The sequence below is a fragment of the Ammospiza caudacuta genome, chromosome 12 (assembly GCF_027887145.1).
Source record: "Ammospiza caudacuta isolate bAmmCau1 chromosome 12, bAmmCau1.pri, whole genome shotgun sequence".
In the NCBI taxonomy this organism is placed as follows: Eukaryota; Metazoa; Chordata; class Aves; order Passeriformes; family Passerellidae; genus Ammospiza; species Ammospiza caudacuta.
The window spans coordinates 6,433,670-6,456,067 of NC_080604.1; positions in this window are offsets into that span (position 1 = coordinate 6,433,670).

Genomic DNA, 22,398 nt, shown 5'->3' on the forward strand with positions numbered 1-22,398 from the left:
ACCAGTTCACATGCACATATCCCTATCTTTTCTAACTTACTGAAATCTTAGTCCTTTCCCCACATCCTCTCAGGTGCCCAACATCCCCCAGTCCAAGCCAGGGGAGCCAGCATAAAATCAAGTGAATCAGCAGAGTGTGTTTACTTCTCTTAGGACAAACATGGTCAGGTGTTTCTAGTTACTGACCTATTACATGTCATTTCTAGTCCAAATTCCATTGCCAGTCTTACCTGCAATCTATAAAAGTAAGCGAATTAAAACCAAAATTAACTGGACACTGTTTGTGTAGCTGTTCTGCCAAACGTTCTTGTGCTCAAATCTGTCAGAAGCCAATATCACAGCTCTCTCCTATCTGTCCCTAATGGTTGCTGAGACCCATGCAATCCTGATGGAATTACAGTATCCTCTTCCCCAGCCCAGAAATCATCAACAGTCCAATGGTCTGGAGCAGAGGCTAAAGCAATATCCAGTGAAGATGTGCCAGAACAACTTTGGATGCCAAGTAACATCCTCCAGCTCCCTCAGTTCTGACCAGCATTGTCACAACATTCACATCATGCTGTGACCCCCACCCATCATTGACAGGGGAAACAGGAGGAAAACCCATAAGTATGTGCAGCTCCTTATGAAAAAGGCAAGTCAGAGCTTAATAAGGTATTACTTAATTAATTAGGTATTAATTAATTAATAAGGTATTACTTAGAGGTCTGCCCTGTCCTTGGACAGAAACCTTCCTCCTCTGCCTGTTCACAGCAAGCAAGCTTTGAATTGGGAAGAGGGAGTCAGGGGAAGGCAGCACTGCCAGCATTGCCCAACGCGGGGCAGCGAGGAGGCCCTGGCTGCTCTCAGTGCTGATAACACGTTCAGACTGAGACATGTCTGCTCCCTGCCCACACCCAGGCCTGCCTCTGTGGGCTTTCTATAATGCTGCCTGCCAGAGCCCAGGCAGCACAAACACGTGGAGGCACGGCTCTATCTGCAGGCTAATGCTGCCTGGAATGAACCTGGTGTGGATCTCCTGCTGCTGCTCCCTGAGAAACACAGCCCACCATGGGCTCCTGCTGCTGCTCCCTGCACACAAACACAGCCCACCATGGGCTCCTGCTGCTGCTCCCTGCACACAAACACAGCCCACCATGGGCTCCTGCTGCTGCTCCCTGCACACAAACACAGCCCACCATGGGCTCCTGCTGCTGCTCCCTGAGAAACACAGCCCACCAAGGGCTCCTGCTGCTGCTCCCTGAGAAACACAGCCCACCAAGGGCTCCTGCTGCTGCTCCCTGCACACAAACACAGCCCACCATGGGCTCCTGCTGCTGCTCCCTGCACACAAACACAGCCCACCATGGGCTCCTGCTGCTGCTCCCTGCACACAAACACAGCCCACCATGGGCTCCTGCTGCTGCTCCCTGAGAAACACAGCCCACCATGGGCTCCTGCTGCTGCTCCCTGAGAAACACAGCTCACCATGGGCTCCTGCTGCTCCCTGAGAAACACAGCTCACCATGGGCTCCTGCTGCTCCCTGAGAAACACAGCTCACCATGGGCTCCTGCTGCTGCTCCCTGCACACAAACACAGCCCATCCTGGGCTCCTGCTGCTCCCTGCACACAAACAAGTGCAGCAAGTGGCCCTTGGGAGCAGGCACGACCCTGCAGCATCCATCAGACATCTGTCATCACCTCTGCTGTCCACCAAAAAACATCTTCAGGGAAAAATGACAAAGTGGCCCTAGCAATAAAATTAGAGTCTTTCAGTGTTCAATTATGTGGACTAAGGAGTCTATATAAACATACTCTTCCAAACTTTAGCAAGAACTAGTAATTTTTTCTACTTGAAAATAACATATTGTTCAGGAAAAAAAGGCTATTGGTAGGCAACATGTTGACCAGAAAGAAGAAAAGTAATTTTAAGGGCTTCACTATTAGCCTGCACACTAAATTTCAAAAGAAAATTATGGAAATTAAACTACATTTTGGACTTTACATCATAATAACCTTAAGATAATAATTCAGAGTATTTTTTTGGATTTGGAAAGGGGAGGGAAAACAACAAAGTTTCAGAGCTCCAGCTTATATTCACTACAGATGAGACAACACAAATGGAAGTTTTGCTGCAAACCACTGCTGGCTTTGTCCTTTAATTCCCCTGTAACCAGCTGTGGCAGTGGTTATGGCTGGAGAGAGGCTGTTGGCCCATCAATCCCCCCTGTTGCAAAGTCCTCATTTGATTAATTTAAATATGAGAAAGATCAGACCCAGAGGAAGCAGCCTGGCCCAGCAAAGGGAAGGGCTCAGTCAGAACTGCTCCACCTTGACATACCAACCTAGATTTGCAGAGAAGGGCTTCCTTTCATGAACAAGAGCTACCTTCCTCCTGTTGCTCCTCTTCTTCAGACCTCCCTGGCAGGGTTTTCCCTCAATGCCATTACCTCCTAAATGCAGTGTAAATGCACTTTGCAGCAGCTCAGATTTGAGTTGCAAAAACCGAACACAATGTTAGTTTTTGTCAAAATAGCTATTTTAAGAGAACACTCTATCTAGCCAGGAAAGGCATTTGTTTTAATGTCTCCCCATGGTACTCCAGTGACAATAAAAGCTTGAAATAATACTGGTTACTGCAGCATTAGATTGCCCAAACAGACCATCAGAGACTTGGTATTTCTCAAAAACCTGATATAAATATGCCAGATGGAAGGACAAAGGAAGAGCTGGTCAATCAAAACTCAGTGGCAGAGCTCAGCCAGGACTGGAGTTCCTTGGACTCTGGCCTGGGCAGTAACTCCACCATGTGACTGCCTTGCTCTGGAAGAGACACTGCAACTTTTCCAACTGTGGCTCTTGGAGAAATGCTGCCCTTGCTGAAACAGCCCTGCCATGGAAACCTGTAAAACACAACAGGCTAAATCCAGGTTCCTTTCCCAACGAGCAGGATGGGAATTCATTTACTTCAGGGCTGAATTTTCAATTCATATTCCTAGTTTTACAGACAAGAATTTTATCCCTGGTGAAATTCTGACACAAATTTGTCTTCAAGGGAAATTGTAACACTGCAGCAGGAGTGCTGCTGATTTAACACAGGAAAACCCTTTCCTCACACACTGTCTCCAGCATGCACAAACCCAGCATGAAGGTTTTTCTTATAAAAGCAGCAGGAAAGCCCAGGGTGCAGTTTACAATTAAGCTCTGGCTTTCTTGCACTCACCTACAAACATTCCAGTCAGAACATGTGCAATGCTACTTTGGGACATAAACATCAGCCTGGGGAAAAGGCAGCCAAGCCTGAATTGATCTCAGCAAACTTGTTTCACCTTGGCTAGGACAGAGCTTTCTGTGATGACAGCTCCTAAAAACAACAGATCTGGATTATATCTGGGACAAAGAGACAGCAAGACCCACTGCTCATCTCCTGGGACTCCCTTCCCTGCCAGCTGTCCCTCACGGCCTGCTCTTGTGGGCTCACTCAGTGCAAATGAGCAGAGATTTAACAGTCTGATCACAGACTGCAGAGTGTTTCATGTCAGGGCTGTTTCCTCCCTAGAACAGCAACATGGTTTGAATCTAGCTTACAGAAGGCAGAGCTGTGTTTATACTTGTCAGAAGTTACCCAATTTGGCAAGGACTCTTCCCATCATGCAAGTGTCACCACAGCCATTGCCAAACACTGCAGAGGCAGAGTTCAAAACACTACTTCCAAGCCTGGAATTAAGATGAAGAAATATGTTGCCCAGTGCATATGCTATATGTCTGCACTTGTCTGAAAGTGCTCAGCACTAATAAAAGGTGCTACTATAATTAAAACATAAATCTGAAATAGCCTAAAGCATGACCCAATATTATTTATTATTTCCAGAGAAATTTTGGAAAATCTAACTTTTTGAAAACACATCACTCCCTTCTAAGCCCTTGGTTTTGGAGTACTCCTTACATTCTTTTAAGATTCTTTGTAATTCACCTCTTTTAGTGCTGTTCCCTCCAGTCCTGTGCCATGGAAATCCCCTTGGCTGAGAGGCACTGGGCAGCATGGAACAAAACAGCACTGCAAGGCTGGGATGGATCAGCAGAGGCAGAGCAGTCTGGGTGTGGGCTGACATGGAGACTCTTTTCTTTCCAAGAACACAGGAGATGGAAGGCTCCCCTGTGCACACAGAACCTTGTGTTGCTGATGAGAGCCTTCGGAGCAGGGTTAGTGTGACCCAGGCAGCTGGCTCAGGGCTCTCCACAAACAGCTGCTCCAAGGCCAAGTGTGCAGATGTTGGAACGCCCTCCCTGCCCCAGGATACTGAAAACCAGCTGGGAGGAAGAGTTTGCCATGGAGCTTGCAGGGAAACACTTTGGTGCAGAAGGTGTGGATTGTGTTATGTGGGGAATAGCTGCACTCTCCACAAACCAGACTGGGGTCCCACTCCTACATTCCCCACCACTCCTTCAGTCATCTCTCTTCATCCACAGCAGCTTCCATCTGACATGCTCATGCACCTCAGGCTGCAGAACCTTCCAGCTTGGCTCTGGGGTAAAGGAGGAATTTCCCTGTGCCTTGCCAACCCATGGCAGGCAGGGAGGAGGCCTGGTGCACACCATGGGCCCCTCCTGTTCAGAAGTGCCATGTGAAGAAGGCACCTGAAGGCAGTTCTGGCATCCCTTAGCTCTCTCCTGCCTGTCTGGAGAGCACAGCCTGAAAGAGGATCTTCACTACATAAGCCAGAACAAGTCAGGCACACAGCTGAAAACGAAATAACTTGTACCAGTATCAAGTGACAGTGTGACACTGACTGGGGCAGTAAGTAAAGATGTCACATGCTGGCTTCTGCTGTTTCCTAAGATAGAAGTGCACTGGCATTAACAGAAAATATGCATTGATTATCACGTTGTTATTAGTGCTTATACAAACCATCATTCCAAAGGGATGGTTCAGCACAGCTACTGGAAGTGGAAATACTCCACCCATCTTGGATGAGAAGAGAGGTGTGTTCAGAAAAGTCCACTCTATGACACAACCAGATAACCCCATCACATACTATCAATCCTGACCTACCTGACTAATAAACAAAAAAAATAATATATTACCCTGCTTATGCTTCTCTACCCAGTCTGCAGGAGGCAACAAGCAGGATTTAGCATGTTAATTTTGCAGTTTATTTTGTATTTGCCTTTTGGCCTATAATTACTCCAATAATCACCTCATTAGTCTCAGTTCTTTTTAGAGGAATTATCTGATGGAAGAACAACACTCCTGTCAAAGAACTCCTTAAACCAAGGGCAATCCTTGTCCTGTGAGTCAAAAGAAACATTCTCTTCTTATGCTTGAGTTAAGTGAAATAGGAAACTGTCAAAGAAGCTGGTTTTTCTCTCCTCCCATTTCCCACCAGCAGCATTGCTCTTCAGCCTATTACGAAGGTGAGTTAAAACCCAAAAGACCTACAGGAAATACTGTATATCCTATAGTGATCCTTATAATCATCAATTCTTACTGGACAGAAGCAGAAAGCTCTCAAAATTCCCAGTTATTGACAAAAGAGATGACCTAATGCAAAGGGAACAGGTTCCAGGCCCTGGTGGTTCCAGGTAACCCTGGATCTCAGGGAACAGCCCAACAAACAGCGTGTGACGCAGCCAGTGAGGTCACACTCCTCACAGGGTGTACCTTGCCCAGCTCCAGAGATATAAATATTCCCAGTGCTTGGCTCTTCCAAGGTGTTTGCTTTCCAAGATGGGTACTTCAAACGATGATGTCACAGAAACCAAAGTGTAAAGGAATTTTTTTTTTTTTTTTTTACCCTTTCCCTCCAGCCTTCCTAAGACTGATATAATCAGTGCAGCAGTGCTTGTCTGGAGGCAGTTGGTGATTAAAGCCTACAAAAGGAAGCAGTTCAAGTTCTGTCAGGGAACACAGACTTTTCATGTCTCTTTTGCCTTGTAGAGATTGCTTTTTGATGCAAAGGGAAGTAAGTCAAATAAGGTTTATATGTTATGCTGCCTACCAAAGGAAAAGGGAAAAACCCAGGCCCTTTAGCCCCTCTGTCATTAGCCATTCGTGCCAGCTGGAATAACTGCCAAAGAAAGAGCCCAACTCCTTACTGGGGAAGACATCCCCAAAAGCCCACCTATGTGAAGAATGCCAGTGAGTAAGATGGTTCCCACAGACCCTCTTCAGTTTCACCTCCCAGCCCCAGTTTTAAACCTTGGGACCAGCACATATGCAAGATGACTATGTTAAAAATCAGCATGAAATGTGTTCTGAAGCCCAGCCCCATAGACACAAACCCCTTAACTTGACCCTTATCCTGAAAAAAACATGGCTGGGATACCTTCCAACAGCAACAAGGAAAAGGGGAGTGGTATAGTGATAGAAGAAAATCTGTAAATAGTTAAAGCAATGACTATCACTGCAGCAAAGTGTCAGACACTGACAATCTGCACTGAAAAGTCTCTGAATTGTTTAATTTTTTCATCGTTTAGATCTATGAACCTTAGCAATATTTCTTCTTTTTCTCCTCCTTTCCCATTTGAACTACGTGCATGTTCAAGGAACATAAGGAAAATTGGCAAATAGAGGAAGTTTCCTCTTTGGTTCCTCTTTCTGTTTTGCAGAGATGTTGCGTCTTTGTGTGTCTTCCCCATGACCTCCAGTGGGGAGGCAGAAACAAAAAGGCTGAGGACACCAGGACCCAGTGGTACTTGGCAGAAGTGCCTGAATGGCTGGAGTTTTCATGTTATTCCTCATTTCTGCTCCCAATGCTGGTGATCTTCCACATCATCAGAAAATACCTGAGTGATACAAAATTATCAGTGCTGACCAGTCTGCCCTTGAGACACAAAGGCAACCACGTTCAGCAGCTGAGGATAAACTGGGATGCTAAAGGCACTTCAAACCCTACACAGTTACCAAGTAACAATTTAACTTCTGTTCTCAAAGGCCAGCTGTCGCTGTAAAAGGGGGTCATTTCTTCTATATCAAAGCCAAAGCAGCACAACTGGAGCTGTGTTCACTCAAACCAATTATTCTGTGTGCACCAGGCAGCTCCTACTGCTATCTTACACCAAAGCAGTCCTGTGCACCTTGTCAAAAACCCTTTCAACCACCCAAGAGCTTGAATGATTTCTTTATCCCAGGGATGACACAGCGCTACGTGAATGCTTCCCGTTGGGTCAATGGATTTACAGACAGCAACATGGAGTCAGGGGCTACCCATGGGTGGCCTGGGGAGGACCCTGGGTGAGGGGCCAGGAGACCAAACTGTGCTCGAGTCCCCCAGGCTGCCTCCTCTGACCCAGAGGCTCCTTGGCGCCCGGCCGGCGCCGCCGCAGCGGGAGCGGCCTTTGCGGCCAGTGGGCAAAGCGCCCGGCGCCAGGACAGCCAGGGCTCGGCCCAGGCCTGAGGAGTCTCACCAGGGCAGCTTCCAAACAAGGCCAACAGCAATCCCTGAGAATTGCTTATGGCAGCACGCAGAGGGGTTGGTTCTCCACGCCGCCGCCTCCGCTGAGCTCAGCCCCGCACCAGCAACCTCGACACAAAGCGAGCCAGGCCCAAAGTTACTCTGGGCAAAGGTGACTCTTTCTTGCCCTTGCAACGCTGCCTCAAGTCTGAGCAAGAGCAGTTTGTGAGTGGCCCAAGCTCCTTCTTCCCTGCACTGCCAGAGGAGACAAGTGCATTGGAGGGGTAGGACCATAAAGGAAGGCACCAGTGGCTTCCCTTGTCCCCACAGCAATCAATGCCACATTTCTGATCCTGGCTTTATATGCTTGGAAAGCAAAGCTGTCCCTGGCTTCTCACCATAGAAAGTCTTCTCTTGGTCCTTTGCCTCTCAAACTGCAAACTCTGGCTTGACCTCTGATCCCAGAGCTCGCACCCTGTGCTCTGCTGCTCTTGCACAAACCCCAGTGCTGTGCTCTGTGCTGCCCTTCCTCCCCACGGTGCTGGAGGCAGCTCTGCTGAGCAAGGAGCCCCTGCTGCTCCCCAGGAGCTCACCCTGATGGAGCAGGAGCCAGGCAGCACTGCAGGACCTGAGCAGGCCTGACTCCTTGCTAATAAGCTTTTCATGGAAAGTTGGATTCTGTTACTAATTACATCTGGTTACACACTTCTCGTGACAGACACCTCATCCACCCTGTGTTTACCTGACGGAAGAGAGTTAAGAGGATTTGCCTGGAAAGGAAACACCTACAAACCAGCATTTCTTCATGCTGTCTTCATACAACATATCTGATTAGCTTCACTTCTCTGTGCTGTCAAATGTCAAGTCCTTTTGTTATGAGTATTAGATTTATCTATACATATGAAAATATATATACACACACACATATATATATATATATAAGCATTATCCTTATTTGTTTGAGTCTCCAACACTGACCAAATGAGCTTGGAAAAATAAATCTTTAATTGTACCCACCCCCCCACCCCGCTTGGAAAAGCACTTTTTGCCTCTTCTATATGGTGCACTAATACTTTCTAATGTATGAAGAATTATTGTGGAAAATGTGGTGCAGCTCCCAGCTAAGCCACCCAAGTGTGTAGGAAAGGGCAGGTCACAACCACTCTGTGCAACAGTGGTCACAGACAGCCTAACAAAAGGCTTTGATGTGGGAATGGAGGAGCCAGGGGGAAAAACTCAAGTTCCTGGGGCAGGAAACAAAAGCAGAGTCCTTTCTGGGTTTCTCTAGCCAAGAAGCAGGGTTATATTTGCTGCTGGTTGAGCACCATCCATGGATCAAGTGTGACATCAATAGAAGTATCTCCTCCTTCTGCTTAAACTCTAAAGGGCCACCTGTGCAGGCAAGAAAACTTTAAATCCTACTGCCAGTGGCACCTGAAGTCTGAGGTGAGGCTCACCCCACACTACAGGAGTGGGAATCAATCCTGAGTGGATAACTTCTCAGAGCAATAGTCCTGCTGAGAGCCCAGCAGAGCCTGCAGGAGGGTGGCAAATCCCTGCACCTCAGAGTGCCCCAGATCCCCCATGTTCTGGTCTCAGTTTCAGACACAAGGTAATTCAGTCATTTCAGTGAGTTACATAAAATCAGCCTCTGGGAAGACACCGAGTACACAGAGCATGAGCCCTTGAAATCCAGACACTGCCTTGGTTCCCTCTGGCTCCCTGACAAAGACAAGTTCCTGAGCTCAGGGCAGCTGAAACCACAGGATCCAAAGGTTTGCAGCCTTCAGGAATGCTCTCATGCAAAGCAGTGATTTCCTCCATGGCAGGTCCAGTGTGACAAGGTAGCAGCACGTTCCTGTGTCTGCTCACGTCTCGGGCTGCACCCACAGGACACTGCACCAAAGCAAGCTGGGCTGGGAAGAAGCTTCCAGATCCTTCCACTGCTATCTTATTTCCAGATTGTAACACAGGCAGATTTTTCATTTAATGTGAACTCCTTTAGGCCCCTGCCATAAGGATTGAGGCATATTTTTCCCGTCTTCCCTGGTTACCCTCAAGCACAAAGCAACAGATATTTAGTCCAGATAAAAAAAGATACCAGTGATTCTGTAAATATCAAAACATCTGTGGGATGACTGATCCAAAAAGATCAGTCCAGGCACTATCACCAACCCAGCCCAGAAGTACAAGTGAGGAAAAAGGTTAAAGCACAGCTACAAAATTTGCAATTCATGTTTGTTCCTTAAAAGCAGAGAGGCAGGAACAGTGCAAGTAAAATAGTGAAAGGTGAAGGAAAACATCATACAAATGGGAATATGATGTAGAATTACAAATCTCTAGTGTAAGAAAGGAGTGGACAAATTTATCTGCTGAGCCTTTAGGTCTCTGAAGATGAGTAGGATGCTGACAGCACCCACAGGGTGCCTGGGGGCACAGAACCACAGAAGGATGGCCAATGTCCTCACTGCACAGGATGCAGCACTGAGACCCTACTGATGATTGAAGCTGTGTGTAACGCTGTCACTCCCTTCCTTTCCCTGTCAGGCTGCAGAAAGGCAGCTAAATGAGCTCTGAAAGCCCTTCCCCCATCAGGTTTCTGTGGAAAGCCTGCTGCTCCCTGGGGTCATTTCCATTGCGCTTCAGCTCTTCCAGGAACTGAGCCATGCTGACAGCAGTCCCTCCTCTGCCACACGCCCAATCAGTGCACCGAGGGAGGCATTTCTAAGGAAAATAAAATTGAACAGCTTTATCAAAAAGGAAAAAAAAAAAAAAAAAGAAAGAAAAAAAAAAAAGAAAAAACTCCACCCAACCAAAATCTACTGCTTTGCTCTAAGAGCAAATTCTATGAAACACAGAAAACACAGAAAGGAAGATGGATCAGCTGGAAATATTGCCTAGGGAAGCACACAAAGCCAAAAATGAACTTTCCCTGAAGTCTGGAAGGAACCACACCTGGCCTGCACTTTACACTGACAAGGGGGGGGGGGTCTCAGTTTGGGAAGCAGTGCCCAGAAAGGAGGTAAGATGGAAGCCTCACACACTTTGAGAGAGAGCTGTGGGGCAAAAATCCACTCAGAATTGATCCTGTGACAGGAATTGCTGCTCCCTGAGCAAACCCCTCTCTGGTGATCACACAGTGAAGCAGGGGAAGAAAGGCCAAGGACAGTGAGCACACGGCCTTTGTTTGTGGAGCTGCAGTGGTGTGTGCTCTCCTGCTGCAGGCTGCTGCAGCAGATGGCTCTGAGCTGTGCCACTGCAGCACCTCCTGCCACACAGAGGGGGTGAATCATGCAAACACCCCCCATTTGCATCCTGGCAGCTTTAGGGGCTCAGTGTTTCCAGCTGTGGGGTCAGGGAAGGCTGTGCCAGTGGGGCATCGGCCCCTGCACTGCCCTTTACTGTTATCACAGATGGTTTGTACAGCCTTTGAGCTGCTTAAACATCCCCTTGGCACTGAGAAGCATTGATAGGACAACTGCTAATGCCTTATTCCAGAAAATTGTGTTATTTCTAAACATTTCACCTGCTTCTACTCCCTTCAGCCTTCTCCCAGGCAGTCTCCTGCAACAGGAGAATAAACTAACAAACAAGGAGGCAAACAAAGAGGGAGAGATACACAGTCTCAGGAGGGAATTAATACATTGGCACTACATCATGTTGCAGCCATATGGTGCTGTAAATACCTTTGGAAGCTTCCTATCCACTGCTGAGTGAGAAATCTGCACAGGCCTTCCCCAAACCCTACCCAGGAGCCAGGGAAAACAGGGAAAACCCTCTTCCAAGGACAGCACTAATTTCAGGTTGGACAGATGTCTCCCTGGCTAAGGAGGCAGGGAGTGTCATGCCTTCTGCACCTTCTTTAGGACAGCACAGAGACCAGGACAGTCTTTAAACACTCCACTGTAACTATTCCCACTTGGCTCCAGCTGCTCCACTCTCCCTGGTGTGCCAGCCCTGCCTGTCAGCAGCAGTTCCATGGAGCCCAGCAAGTGGGATTGTCCACTGAAATCAGTGCAAATCAGTTCAGTTCCACTGAACACCCCAGAGGAGGAAGGAGTGGCACAGAGAACACCCCAGAGGAAGAAGTGGAAAAGCTGCCTTACCCTAGGAGCCAAAGCAGCCCATGGCACAAGCCAGTTAGCCAAAGGGCTGTGGGCAGCCAGTCCAATCTGCAGGGGACACAGGCATGCTCAGTGTCCCAATCCAAGGAATTGCTCATAACTCACAAGGAAACTTGCTCAGGCAGGAACTACCTCTGCATTTAATATCTGAAAGAAAGGGGTTCTCTTATGGGACAAAGGAAGCATTATAGCAATAAATTTGTGTGTTTAGAGAGGGGGAGGATCTGTTTGCTTTAGGACTCCAGTTTCCCATAGGAGAATTAAGCTGAACATCTTCCTTATCCTTCAGATTAGGTAACAAATTCATAAAAAAAATAACTCCTTGACAGCTCCTCTGAGGAATCATTTCACAGCTTGTTTGAAAGCAAGCAGCCACAAAAGTTGAAACTTGTTTCACCCTTTGCAGACGCATGTAACAAACAAGTTACGTGCAAACTTCAAAGCAAACCTTTGCTAGAAGGAAAGTCAATGGAAAATGCAACAATGCATGTATCAAAAATCCCTCAAAGACTTCACAGACAAACAATATAATTGCTCTTCTTCTCTGCCACTGATCTCCAACAACAGCAAGAAGTTTCTGTCATCAAACAACCTCTCTTTCTTGGCAGTCAGCAGCAGCTGAAATGCAGGGTCTATCCACATGAGCAGCAGCTGATAACTGAGAGAATAATGACCTGGAGCACCTGCATCAGTTGCAGAAAAGGAAAATGAGCAAAGAAAGAAAATATCTTCTCCCCCCATTTTCATATAGAACTTTTTGGCTTCCTCTCAGCTTCACCCTGTCTCTTTGCTGCAGCAAAGCAACAAGTCACAAACCCAAGCAGTCCTGTGTATTTTAAACACATGCCTGCATCCAAAAGGAGAATATTTGGTGAACAAGGGAAAAACACAAACATGAAAGAAAAGCTACTTCTGCTGTTTTAGCTACATTCAGGCTCAGTGGAGATGCTCTGAAAGAACTGAGAATAACTCCCTTAGAGCAGAGCATCTACAAAGCAAGCAAATATAATTGATCTCCTGGTTCCTGAAGGACTTTGCACAGAAAAGTAACAAGAAGGGAACTGAACCTGTATGGGGAGAAAGGAAGACTCCAGCTGAAGAGTTCAGAGGCAATTTTTTCTTCAACAGCTTTATTCACTAGCACCTGCATCAACTACATCAGCAAAAACTTGGGGAGACCAGGAAGAAGCTGTGCCAAGGAATCACCCTCTGCCCATCACTCACCCTTGTGGCATAAAAGCACAGCAGGGAGAGGGCTTGAGGGAGGGTGGACTGGAGGGGCTGAGTTCAGGATTTCAGGTGTATCCAGGTGAGCAAGAAGCAAGAGAACCCCCTGCAGAGCATGGGCAGGAAGGATGCTCCAAGTGCAGCTGGCAGAGCTGCTCCTGCCTGTGGCACCTGGAGAGCCCAGGATCTGTGATCCCCACTTTGCCCTCCCCCCATGTACCCTGATGGCAGGGGGGGGTCTCTGCCCACGTCCCTGCAGAGCACATGAAGTTCTTAGAGGGACATTATCCTAGCACAGCACTGCAACTCTTTTGTTATCTTTCTAGGAAAGAGCTAAGCCTTTTGATCTCGTACCAAAAACTGAAAAGCAAATTAAATGTTAATAAAACCTTAATAAAGAGCTAGTCTTATGCATTTTAATCAGTTGTTCATAGAAACCAAACACATCTAATAGACTAAGAAAATGAAAGGCAACAAGGAAATTGCTATGGCTTTGATGGAACAGCAACTCCAGCCTCATAATCCTGCGACTGCATTAAGGTCTTTTGCATGAAGCGCAAGAACAGCTGCCTCCCCCACAAACACATGCTTCTTCCCAAACCCAGGGCATATGTGGGCTGAAAAGACTTTGTTTGCTCTCATTTTGTGGAAGTTTCTCCACAGTGGAAAAATACAGAGGAAATAAAGAACAAAGAGGGAGGAAAGATGCAAAAGCAGTATCAAAGTCTGATCAAACATTAGAAGCAGAATCACAATAAATAAATGGGGACAAAGAGGCTTGGAGACTGACTGATACCTGAGAAAGGTATTAAATGTTAAAGAAAAGAAACAGTCTGCACTAAAGTCTAGGGGAAAGCTGGTGGCATTGAACAAACAGCCCCAGAGGACAGCACACTTGCTGACTGGAGCACAATGTGACAGAGCTGTAGTGGTCACCCCAAGTCAAAGAAGAGCAGCAAAACTCAGGGTCAGAGTTGGTAGAGAGTTCACAGGTCTTCAAAGAGAAGGATTAGGCTGGAAATAGTGTGCAAAATGATAACATCACAATGAAACTCACAGCACTGATGAAGTCAAGGCCTAGGGACTCATCTGGTCTGGCCAGAAGGGTAGAAAATGAGTCCTTCCCTCCTGTCTGGGAGCAGCTCATGGCAGGTTAGCTCACCTCTCCAGGAGAGGCACCTCCACATGTGCCCTACCCAAAATCTGAGAAGGCAGGCACTATCTGCAGCATTGCTACAGTGACTGAGAAAAGTGCTTTGGAAGCCAATATCCAACTTAACAACTTCCTCAATTCCCTGCTAATTTGAAGCCAACCCAAAGCAACTCAGTAACTGCATGTAAAAGATGTGTTTAAAGCCAAGTGCTGTGAGAAATTCACTCCTCCCAGGCTGCCAGCAGCATGTGAAATAATTTAAAATTCTAAGTGGGCAGCAAAAATAACATTAATTTGTCAGTGTCATGCAGAGTATTTTCCTTAGAAGCTCTGCAGGGCTTGAGAGAAAAGCTCCCATCAACTCCTGCTTTGGAAGGAGGGAATGCACAGCAGAGGCCTGAACCCAGGACAGGCCAAGGACTGAGGAAGCACAAGTGTGGGACAGCAGCACCAGGCAGTGGAACTCAGTCTGTCTTGCTTCACTTATTCAAGGCCACGTGGTTGTGGGATGTTTCAGGGTCCCTAAATCTCTGTCTGAGCTCCTGGCACCCTCTCCGACTCCTACCAGGGAGATGATGACTGATGGCGGGAAATTTTGACCTTTTAACTCCATATCCCTTTTCTAAATTCCTGTGGTCACTACTGCTGTCTCTTATGTAGCAAATTCCTTCTCCGGATCCCTCAAGAAGCCAAACAACATTCTGTAGTAAAGAGCTGAGCGGGGCATAAATTTCCAGCCCCTCCAGTCTCTGGTAATCTTCCCACTGCCGTGGCCCCATTCCAGGCTTTTGCCCCCGGCCACGAGGGAGCCTCAGGTCACCGGACGAGCTCTTTTGCCATGCTTGGAATGGCAGCGAGAATTCCCTGAAGCGTCCCGCAGGGCCCGGGGCCGCGGTTCCCGGAACTGGCGGCTGCAGCCTCGGGCCGAGCTGTTCCCAGAACCGCCGGGGCTGCGCTCCCCCGGCAGCGGGACACGGGGGGGCGGCACAGGCAGGGAGGGAGGGTGGCAGCAGGGAGAAATACACCGAACAGACCCTGCAGCTCTCCAGACACTGCCCTCTCCTGCTTCACGTCAGTCCCAGAAGGATTGCTCTGACCTGCTTTTCTCAGTGCTGGCAGGGCACACGAGCCCAGCTGCAGCCTGTCTGCCCTGGCAGCAGCGGCTCCCACCTCTCCCCCAGCTCCCCTGGCCCTGCCATAGCTCAGCTTTCAGTAATTTCAGCCCAGCAGCCACGCCTGGGTATCACACTGAAAATCCTTCCTAGCGCCAGCACACGTTATACCAGGAAACATCAGCGATAATAAATATCGCCAAGATGGAAATGTGCCATGCAACAGCGAGGGCTGAGCCTAACACAGGCAATCCAGGCTGGGCATAACCTCCAGTACCAGCTGGGCAGTTGTGCACAAGCACCACAAAGCAGGGCAGCCCTGGGCCCTCATTTTATAGAGCACCTTTTCTACCTCAGGCTTTTTCAGGAGCCTGAGGCTCTTAACTCTTAGCTCCTAACTCTGCTCCGAGCAGCTGTATGCACAGCCAAGCACACACCTAGCTCTAAAATTTATTTCTAGATAAATAGATGGCTATAGCATGAGCCAAGACATGGCTGGGACCAAGTCCTTAGCTAATCCCATGCAATTTCTCTGGTTCAAGAAAACTCTGCCAAGCCGATGGAGAAGAGCCTGGCCAGAGTCTGGGTTCCCCTAGCACAGCATCTAGCTGCAGACATTTGGAGTTTACAGAAGGAAGCTTGCTGAGCACCTGGCTGACAAGTAACAGCCAGAAAAACCCAGAACATGGTGGATGAAAATCAGGAGCTGAAGGAAAGTGAATAAACTAAATGGATTTCCCTGCTATTGACAGCACATACTTTTCCTTCAATCATCTGCCATGAAAGGTGATGATATTCCTCCATTTACTGCGTTTTTCCTGGCCTGTCCCCAAGGCCACAATATTGTGTGTTTATTTAGTTTTTCATAAGGTCAAAGAAGCATATTGGGATAAAACAGAAAGTTTACTCTGGACTTTCACCTTTGGGATCTTAAACCAAGTGTGACAACTGCAATGAAAAATATTTACAGCTGTCTACACATATTGGAAGGGGGGGCTTTTGGAAGAAAGAGGGCTTTCAATCCCACATCCTTCTCAACAGTTTCCTTAAATAGTATTTATTACACACAAGAGGAAAAAGAAGAAAATGTCAAGATTTAGACTGTACAAGGATCCCAGAACACACTACTGGTCCTTTCAAGCCATGAATCACAGACAAGTGAGGCACTGGTCTGTGTGGAAGAATTTCAGCAATAAGCTGTGTTGTTAGAAAGCAGGTACCTGGGGCCTCTGTGCTCACACACCAGCTTAAATGGGTGGGCAGAAACTGGAATAAGCAAGTGATGTGCAATACTGCCTTTTCCATGGCATCCAAAGAAACACTGGCTTGGCTACTCAGCTTTCTTTCCTTGGAAACCTCAACAGGCTGGAACTTCAATACTTGCACACCTTGAGATGTGCTTTGGAAAATCAGGCCATTGAGCATGCACAGAGCCCAAACGGCACTCTGGCCTGCTCTTCACTGCCCCATGGTCTATCTGGTGGATAATACTTTTCCTGGTTGTAGTGGCCAAGGAAGCAGCCAGAAATCAAGAGGACCGCGAGCCTGGCACTGATCTATAACTTGGTCTCACTTTTCCAGAAGGAACAACTGCAAAGGAAACCATCCCTTGCTACACAAGTGGAGAACAAACAGCAAAAATCCACATTCCATGACACCTTGAGAGGTCAGAACATGCCAAATGGGGAAGGCCAGGAGCTCTTGCTGAAAACCTTTTCACACTGACTCTGGACAAACCTGCACTGGCTTTGACCCAGCCCCACAATGTCTACAGTGACTCCATGGGAATGCAGAGCCTGACTTCCCTCAGATCCAAGCCTCTTTCTGACACAGAAAGAAAAGAAGAAACATCATAAAATACACACCAACATTACCAGAGGCAGCTGTCTTAACCAGTGGCTTTTAAGCTGCAGCCCTTAGGACAGGGGGGTTTCCATGGATTACTGCTGCCATCCACAGAAGATACTAACTAGAACATGCCTACTGTCATTTCTGGTGGCAAGTCTTGAGTTACTCGTGTTGAATGTGTTGACAACCAGTCCCCTAATGATGAGTAGCAAACAGTTTCCCTGAGTCTCAGAATGCCTTGGGTGTGAGCTGACAGGTGATGCTCCTCTTCCTCCATCCATACACTGAGTTATATTCACTCTTTCTTAATTTAGCTCCTCGCCTTAAATTCCAAGTAGTTTCCTGGAGCAGTCCTCTCTAAAACTGAGACTAAAATACAGGTCCAGGAATGTGAAATAGGTTACAGATTCATCCCAGATATGTGAAAAGGTTAACCATGTTCATAACCCCCTCAGCACCAACATCATGTAAAGCAGAGCCCCCTTTTTGAGAGGCAGAATGGCAGCATCAGATGAGTCAGGCAACAGCTTTAAGGAAAATTCTTTGGAGGTAGAGCTGGGCCTCATCAGCTCTACTGTGAGGATCCTAGGAGAAAATTACCTATTGGGTAATGCTGTCTGGTATGTGTGGGATAAACATGCAATAGACAGTTCCACAGAAAATGGCTTCAATCTATTTAAGTTACAGCTGCTGTAACTCACACTGCTAATAAGTCACAGACAACACAGCAAATTGAACTCTCAGGCAGAACACATGAGGTGATTTTACTGATATGGGAGAAGAAAGATGCAGGAAGCACCCCAAAAATTAAAACCACCATCCTTTTTTTCTTTCTATTTACAAACCCAGCCATTATTTTTCCTTATTCTTCACTCCAATTCTGCTAGCCAAAACAGTGAAATTTTAAATCCCAGAAAAACAATCCCTTATGCAATTCCACTTTTTAAGCAACAAAACTGCACAAATTGAGTACATAACTCTGCCTTTACATGTTAACTTCTCAATACAGCATCTGCCATCACTGCTGCCAGTCTACACACACAGGCTACTCAAGCCTGATCAATCATTGTCCTTATTTCCTTCTCCATAACTTTGTGCTGCTGCTTTGTCTTGCCTTTGAGAGGACCTCAGAGCTTCCACCTTTTCTCAGAAAACAACTGAATCAGCTGAACAAGATGTTCCTTCTTTACTTCTTCATTCTGGATGTGCTCTTTCTAAAGCCTTCGAGGCACAACTATAAGTAATATTTACCCCTCAAGATGGTGATTAAAGTTGCTCATCACTGCTACAGCATCAGACACCTGCCTTGTACCCTAGGGTCTCATGGGATGGGAGTACAAGAAAAGAAGCATCTAGGAAAGAAGAGCTGTTCCCCACATCCCTCTTTAGTCCTTCTGGGTTCTCAGAGTTTAAGCACAGCACCAACTCTAAGTCTGTTCAAACAGCCATAGCCCATTTCTTGGAGAACTCCTTCAGCCAGCACTCAGGTAACTGCTGGATTTTTCCAGCAAACACTGGTGACCCAGGCTCACCTCACAGGATTTTAATTCTGTACACATCCCCAGCAGGTCTTTCTGCCCAGATAGCTTAAAATAGAGTCATTCCCCACAGAGCTGCTTTCCAAACAGCATTTGGATGGCCAGGATTTGACTTTATCAATACTCAGAAATTCTCCACTTTTCATCCCCCAGCTACACCTATCACAGCTGGGCAGCCATGAGATTTATCACACCAGTTTATCACCCCTCTCCTGTGATGAACTGCAGTTCCCTGCTGGGGTTACTGTAACCAAGACTTGGGCAAAAAACCTTGAAAGCCTGATCCAAGCAAATTGCATCAATGCTCAGCACTGGCAGCGTGCCAGTACTAATTACTTCACTGCCAATCAGTTTATCAGGAGCACCCAGCCAGTGTGCTCATCTTTCCAGTCCTCTCCTGGGTCTCCAAGTGCTCCACCTTTCCTTCCTCCCCTGCTGAAACATCTGGGTGGCACCCAGAGAAACACCTTCTTTTCTCACAGGGCAATTTATAGAGACAACAAGGGCTCTAAGGAACAGGCTGTAATTAAATGCAATGGAGAAGAGAGTGAAAAACCACAGCATAAGTGTTAAGATGTTTTAGGTCCAGACTGGAGTATCTCCTCTGTTGCTCAACACAGAAATATGGAGCTAGTGCCTGTATGGATGGGTAGGAGGCAGCTGGAACAGTGCTGCGTGGTAGAGATGCATTCATTCTCCTCCCTTTCCTAGGAAGGCTAGGGAAATTAAATCAGGTCCAAGAACTCTTTCTTCTCCATGAACACACATCCATCACCACCTTTTTTGCAAGCCAGTCCCTCCCATCCTCCTTGCTGCGGTCACTTCAGCCTGCAGCCAGGCTCTTCCAGGAAATCAGGGAAGAGCAGAATCCCTCATCTGCCAACCACCCAATCAGACAGTGGGGCAAGAGATTGTAAGAGGAAACACTGTTTAAAAAGAAACTTCTTAGTGTTTCTTGGGATCTGGTTTCTGTGTAGAATGACACACAAAGAAACTCTTACAACACACAGTGAGGAATTCAGATTAGGGAAGTACAAAGAGAAGCAGAGACAGCTCTGACCCAAGCTTGAAAACTTGCAGATCCTTGACAGGCTTGTGCTAGGAACCAGAAGGGAAAAACAACCTCTGTTAAATGTTCCTACTTGAGGAGCTGCTGAAAACTTGGTTTAAACTGTTGGGTTTTTTTGACACAGACAATCTCCATGCCTGAATTTGAGGTGGGAAGAGGAAGTAAATGGCTGCCAACATAGCAAAGCAAGTCAGATCTTACCAGAGACAATCCTGAGTAACTGATCATATATGGAAAAAATGAACTCATGTCTTCTAAAGGGGTGACTTAAAAAAAAATCTCAAAACCAGACAGAGCTCTAAACTCTTATGCCATTAATATCTTGTAGAGTATTTTCAACACTTCTCATCTGTAAGGTATGTATACACAAAAAGAGGAGCAATGCACTTTTGTGAGCTTAAATCTTGGAAGGGTTGAACAAGAGCTGGTGAAAAAGACTCAAATTCTATAGTCTGGGTAGCAGTACTGCCAGTGCAGCAGAGGGAGTGCTTATTTACAGGTTGCTCCCTGCAGCCAACCTAAAGAACAAGTGATCAGGGATTACAACTCACAGGACTCTGGCAAACTTAATTAGATTTATGGAGGGAAGCTTTCCAAAGCTGGTCATAAAATTCCCTTTCATCTCCCCCTGGATGATATGCAGCCAAATACAGCTACACCTGAGGGTGCCTTTGCCATCCTGTCCAGAGGCTGGGATTCAGCTTCTCAACTTCCAAAAGCACAGAGTCCCCAAGGGCAGAGGGGGCAAACACACACTGACCTGAGCTGCAGGGAAAGATGAATAAAACAGAAAATATGGAACAGTTTATCATAGGTTTGATCTATGACTCAACAATTTGTACAGTCTGCCCAGGAAAGGCTGGCAACCTGAAACTGATATAAAAATCGAGCCTTTTAAAAGAATTCCAGAACCAATCAAATCCCTGTAACAAACTCACTGAACATCAGGTTGTCACCACACTGTGTTGCGACATTGTGGAACTTCCCAGAAAAAAACTTCTGTCCGCAGGACAGAGCCACTTGCGCAAAGTAGAAACAGCCACTGCTGTCACACGGTGAGTCCTGCACACACATACACAGAGCCACTGCTGTCACACACACACAGAGCCACTGCTGTCACACGGTGAGTCCTGCACACACACACACAGAGCCACTGCTGTCACACACACACAGAGCCACTGCTGTCACACACACACACAGAGCCACTGCTGTCACACACACACACAGAGCCACTGCTGTCACACGGTGAGTCCTGCACACACAGAGCCACTGCTGTCACACGGTGAGTCCTGCACACACACACAGCCACTGCTGTCACACACACACACAGAGCCACTGCTGTCACGCGGTGAGTCCTGCACACACACACAGCCACTGCTGTCACACACACACAGCCACTGCTGTCACACACACACAGCCACTGCTGTCACACACACACAGCCACTGCTGTCACACACACACAGCCACTGCTGTCACACGGTGAGTCCTGCACACCAGAGCCACTGCTGTCACACAGTGAGTCCTGCACACACACACAGAGCCACAGCCACCACTGCTCCTCAGCAGGCAGGAATGGTACTTGCTCAAGCATCTGCTCATGGTGCAGCCACACACAAACAAAGCAAACTGCATGTGCAGGTGTTTATTGAATTGTACCAGTAAAAGCTGGTACAAAGAAATATTTGCAGTCATGAACTCAGCAAAGCAAAGAAATAAAATAAATATGCAGTATTGACGTATCCCTCTTCAGGGAGGGGGTTTTGAGAACACAGAGTCTGCAGATTCAATTTTTCCTGGGCTCTGATGACTTTATGGTAGAGACAGGTGAAGTGAAACCTGAGTAAAGTAACTCTAGCCAGAGAGTGAGATAGAAATAAACAATATTATTCCTGGAAAGAAGGGATAGTAGCTGTCCCTCTGCCAAAGTGCACTCCAGTCCAGAGCCTATTAGCTGCAGATTCTTTTCTGGGCTCCACCTCCCAGTGTCAGGGCAACAGTCCCAGGTCTTGACGTCAAAGCTGCCTTTTGTTTGCTGCACAGACTTTCCCCTTGTGCAGGTTTAGCAGACCGAGGCACTGCAGCAGATGGGCAGAGAGCTCTGCTCTGGCCAGATCTGCAAACTCAACACAAGCCTCCAAGCAAAGTCCCCTCCCCACATTACTAAGATCAACCATTCCCGAGGGAAAAAAAATAGTTCAGTGTGTCTAATTTGTTTTACGTCTGAGGTGCCCTCTTGCTAACCTTTCATTCGATTTGTGCCCTGGGTTTTATCAGCTCTGCTTTTATCTTGCATTATTTAGGCTACAAATGCTGCCAAGCAAGGACTCTTACTCTAAGTGTAAGACAAGGCTGTAAAACTACTTCCTTAGCTATTCCATATATTAGGAAAAAATCCTTACAGACATGGGGGATAAACTCCCACTGTTCCAGAGAGTGCTCAGGGGGGGAATGTCAGAGAGGGAATAAAGAATGAGACCAGGTTCTAGAACAAAATCCTTCCACCTCTCCAAACTTAGGACAGCTAGAGCCAAACAGGCTGTTTTCCAAATTTAGAAGAGCAGCCTCTCCTCCCCTCTCCTGCAGGGTGACCTGGACACACACAAATGATTCCTTGTCCTTTCCATCCCCCTGACTCCCTGCCCTCAAACACAAGGTACCCAGTGGGAGCATAGGGGAAGTGGGACCTGCAGTAGAACCTGCTGTGTTAGATCAGGCTTTCCCTGCTAGAAGCCCTTTAAGATACACTATAGCAGTCACTGTAAGATTACACCATTCCTAATATAAATTTGGCACTCTATTAGAACCTATAGAACCTCTATTAGAAGCTTTAAAAAAAAAGTCAATAAACAGGAGACAAAACAAATAAAAAGGAGCAGTCACATAATGCACACAGTAAACACCTGCCACAGATTTCCAAGAGGAGAGGCCAGTCACCTCACATGCTCACATTTAA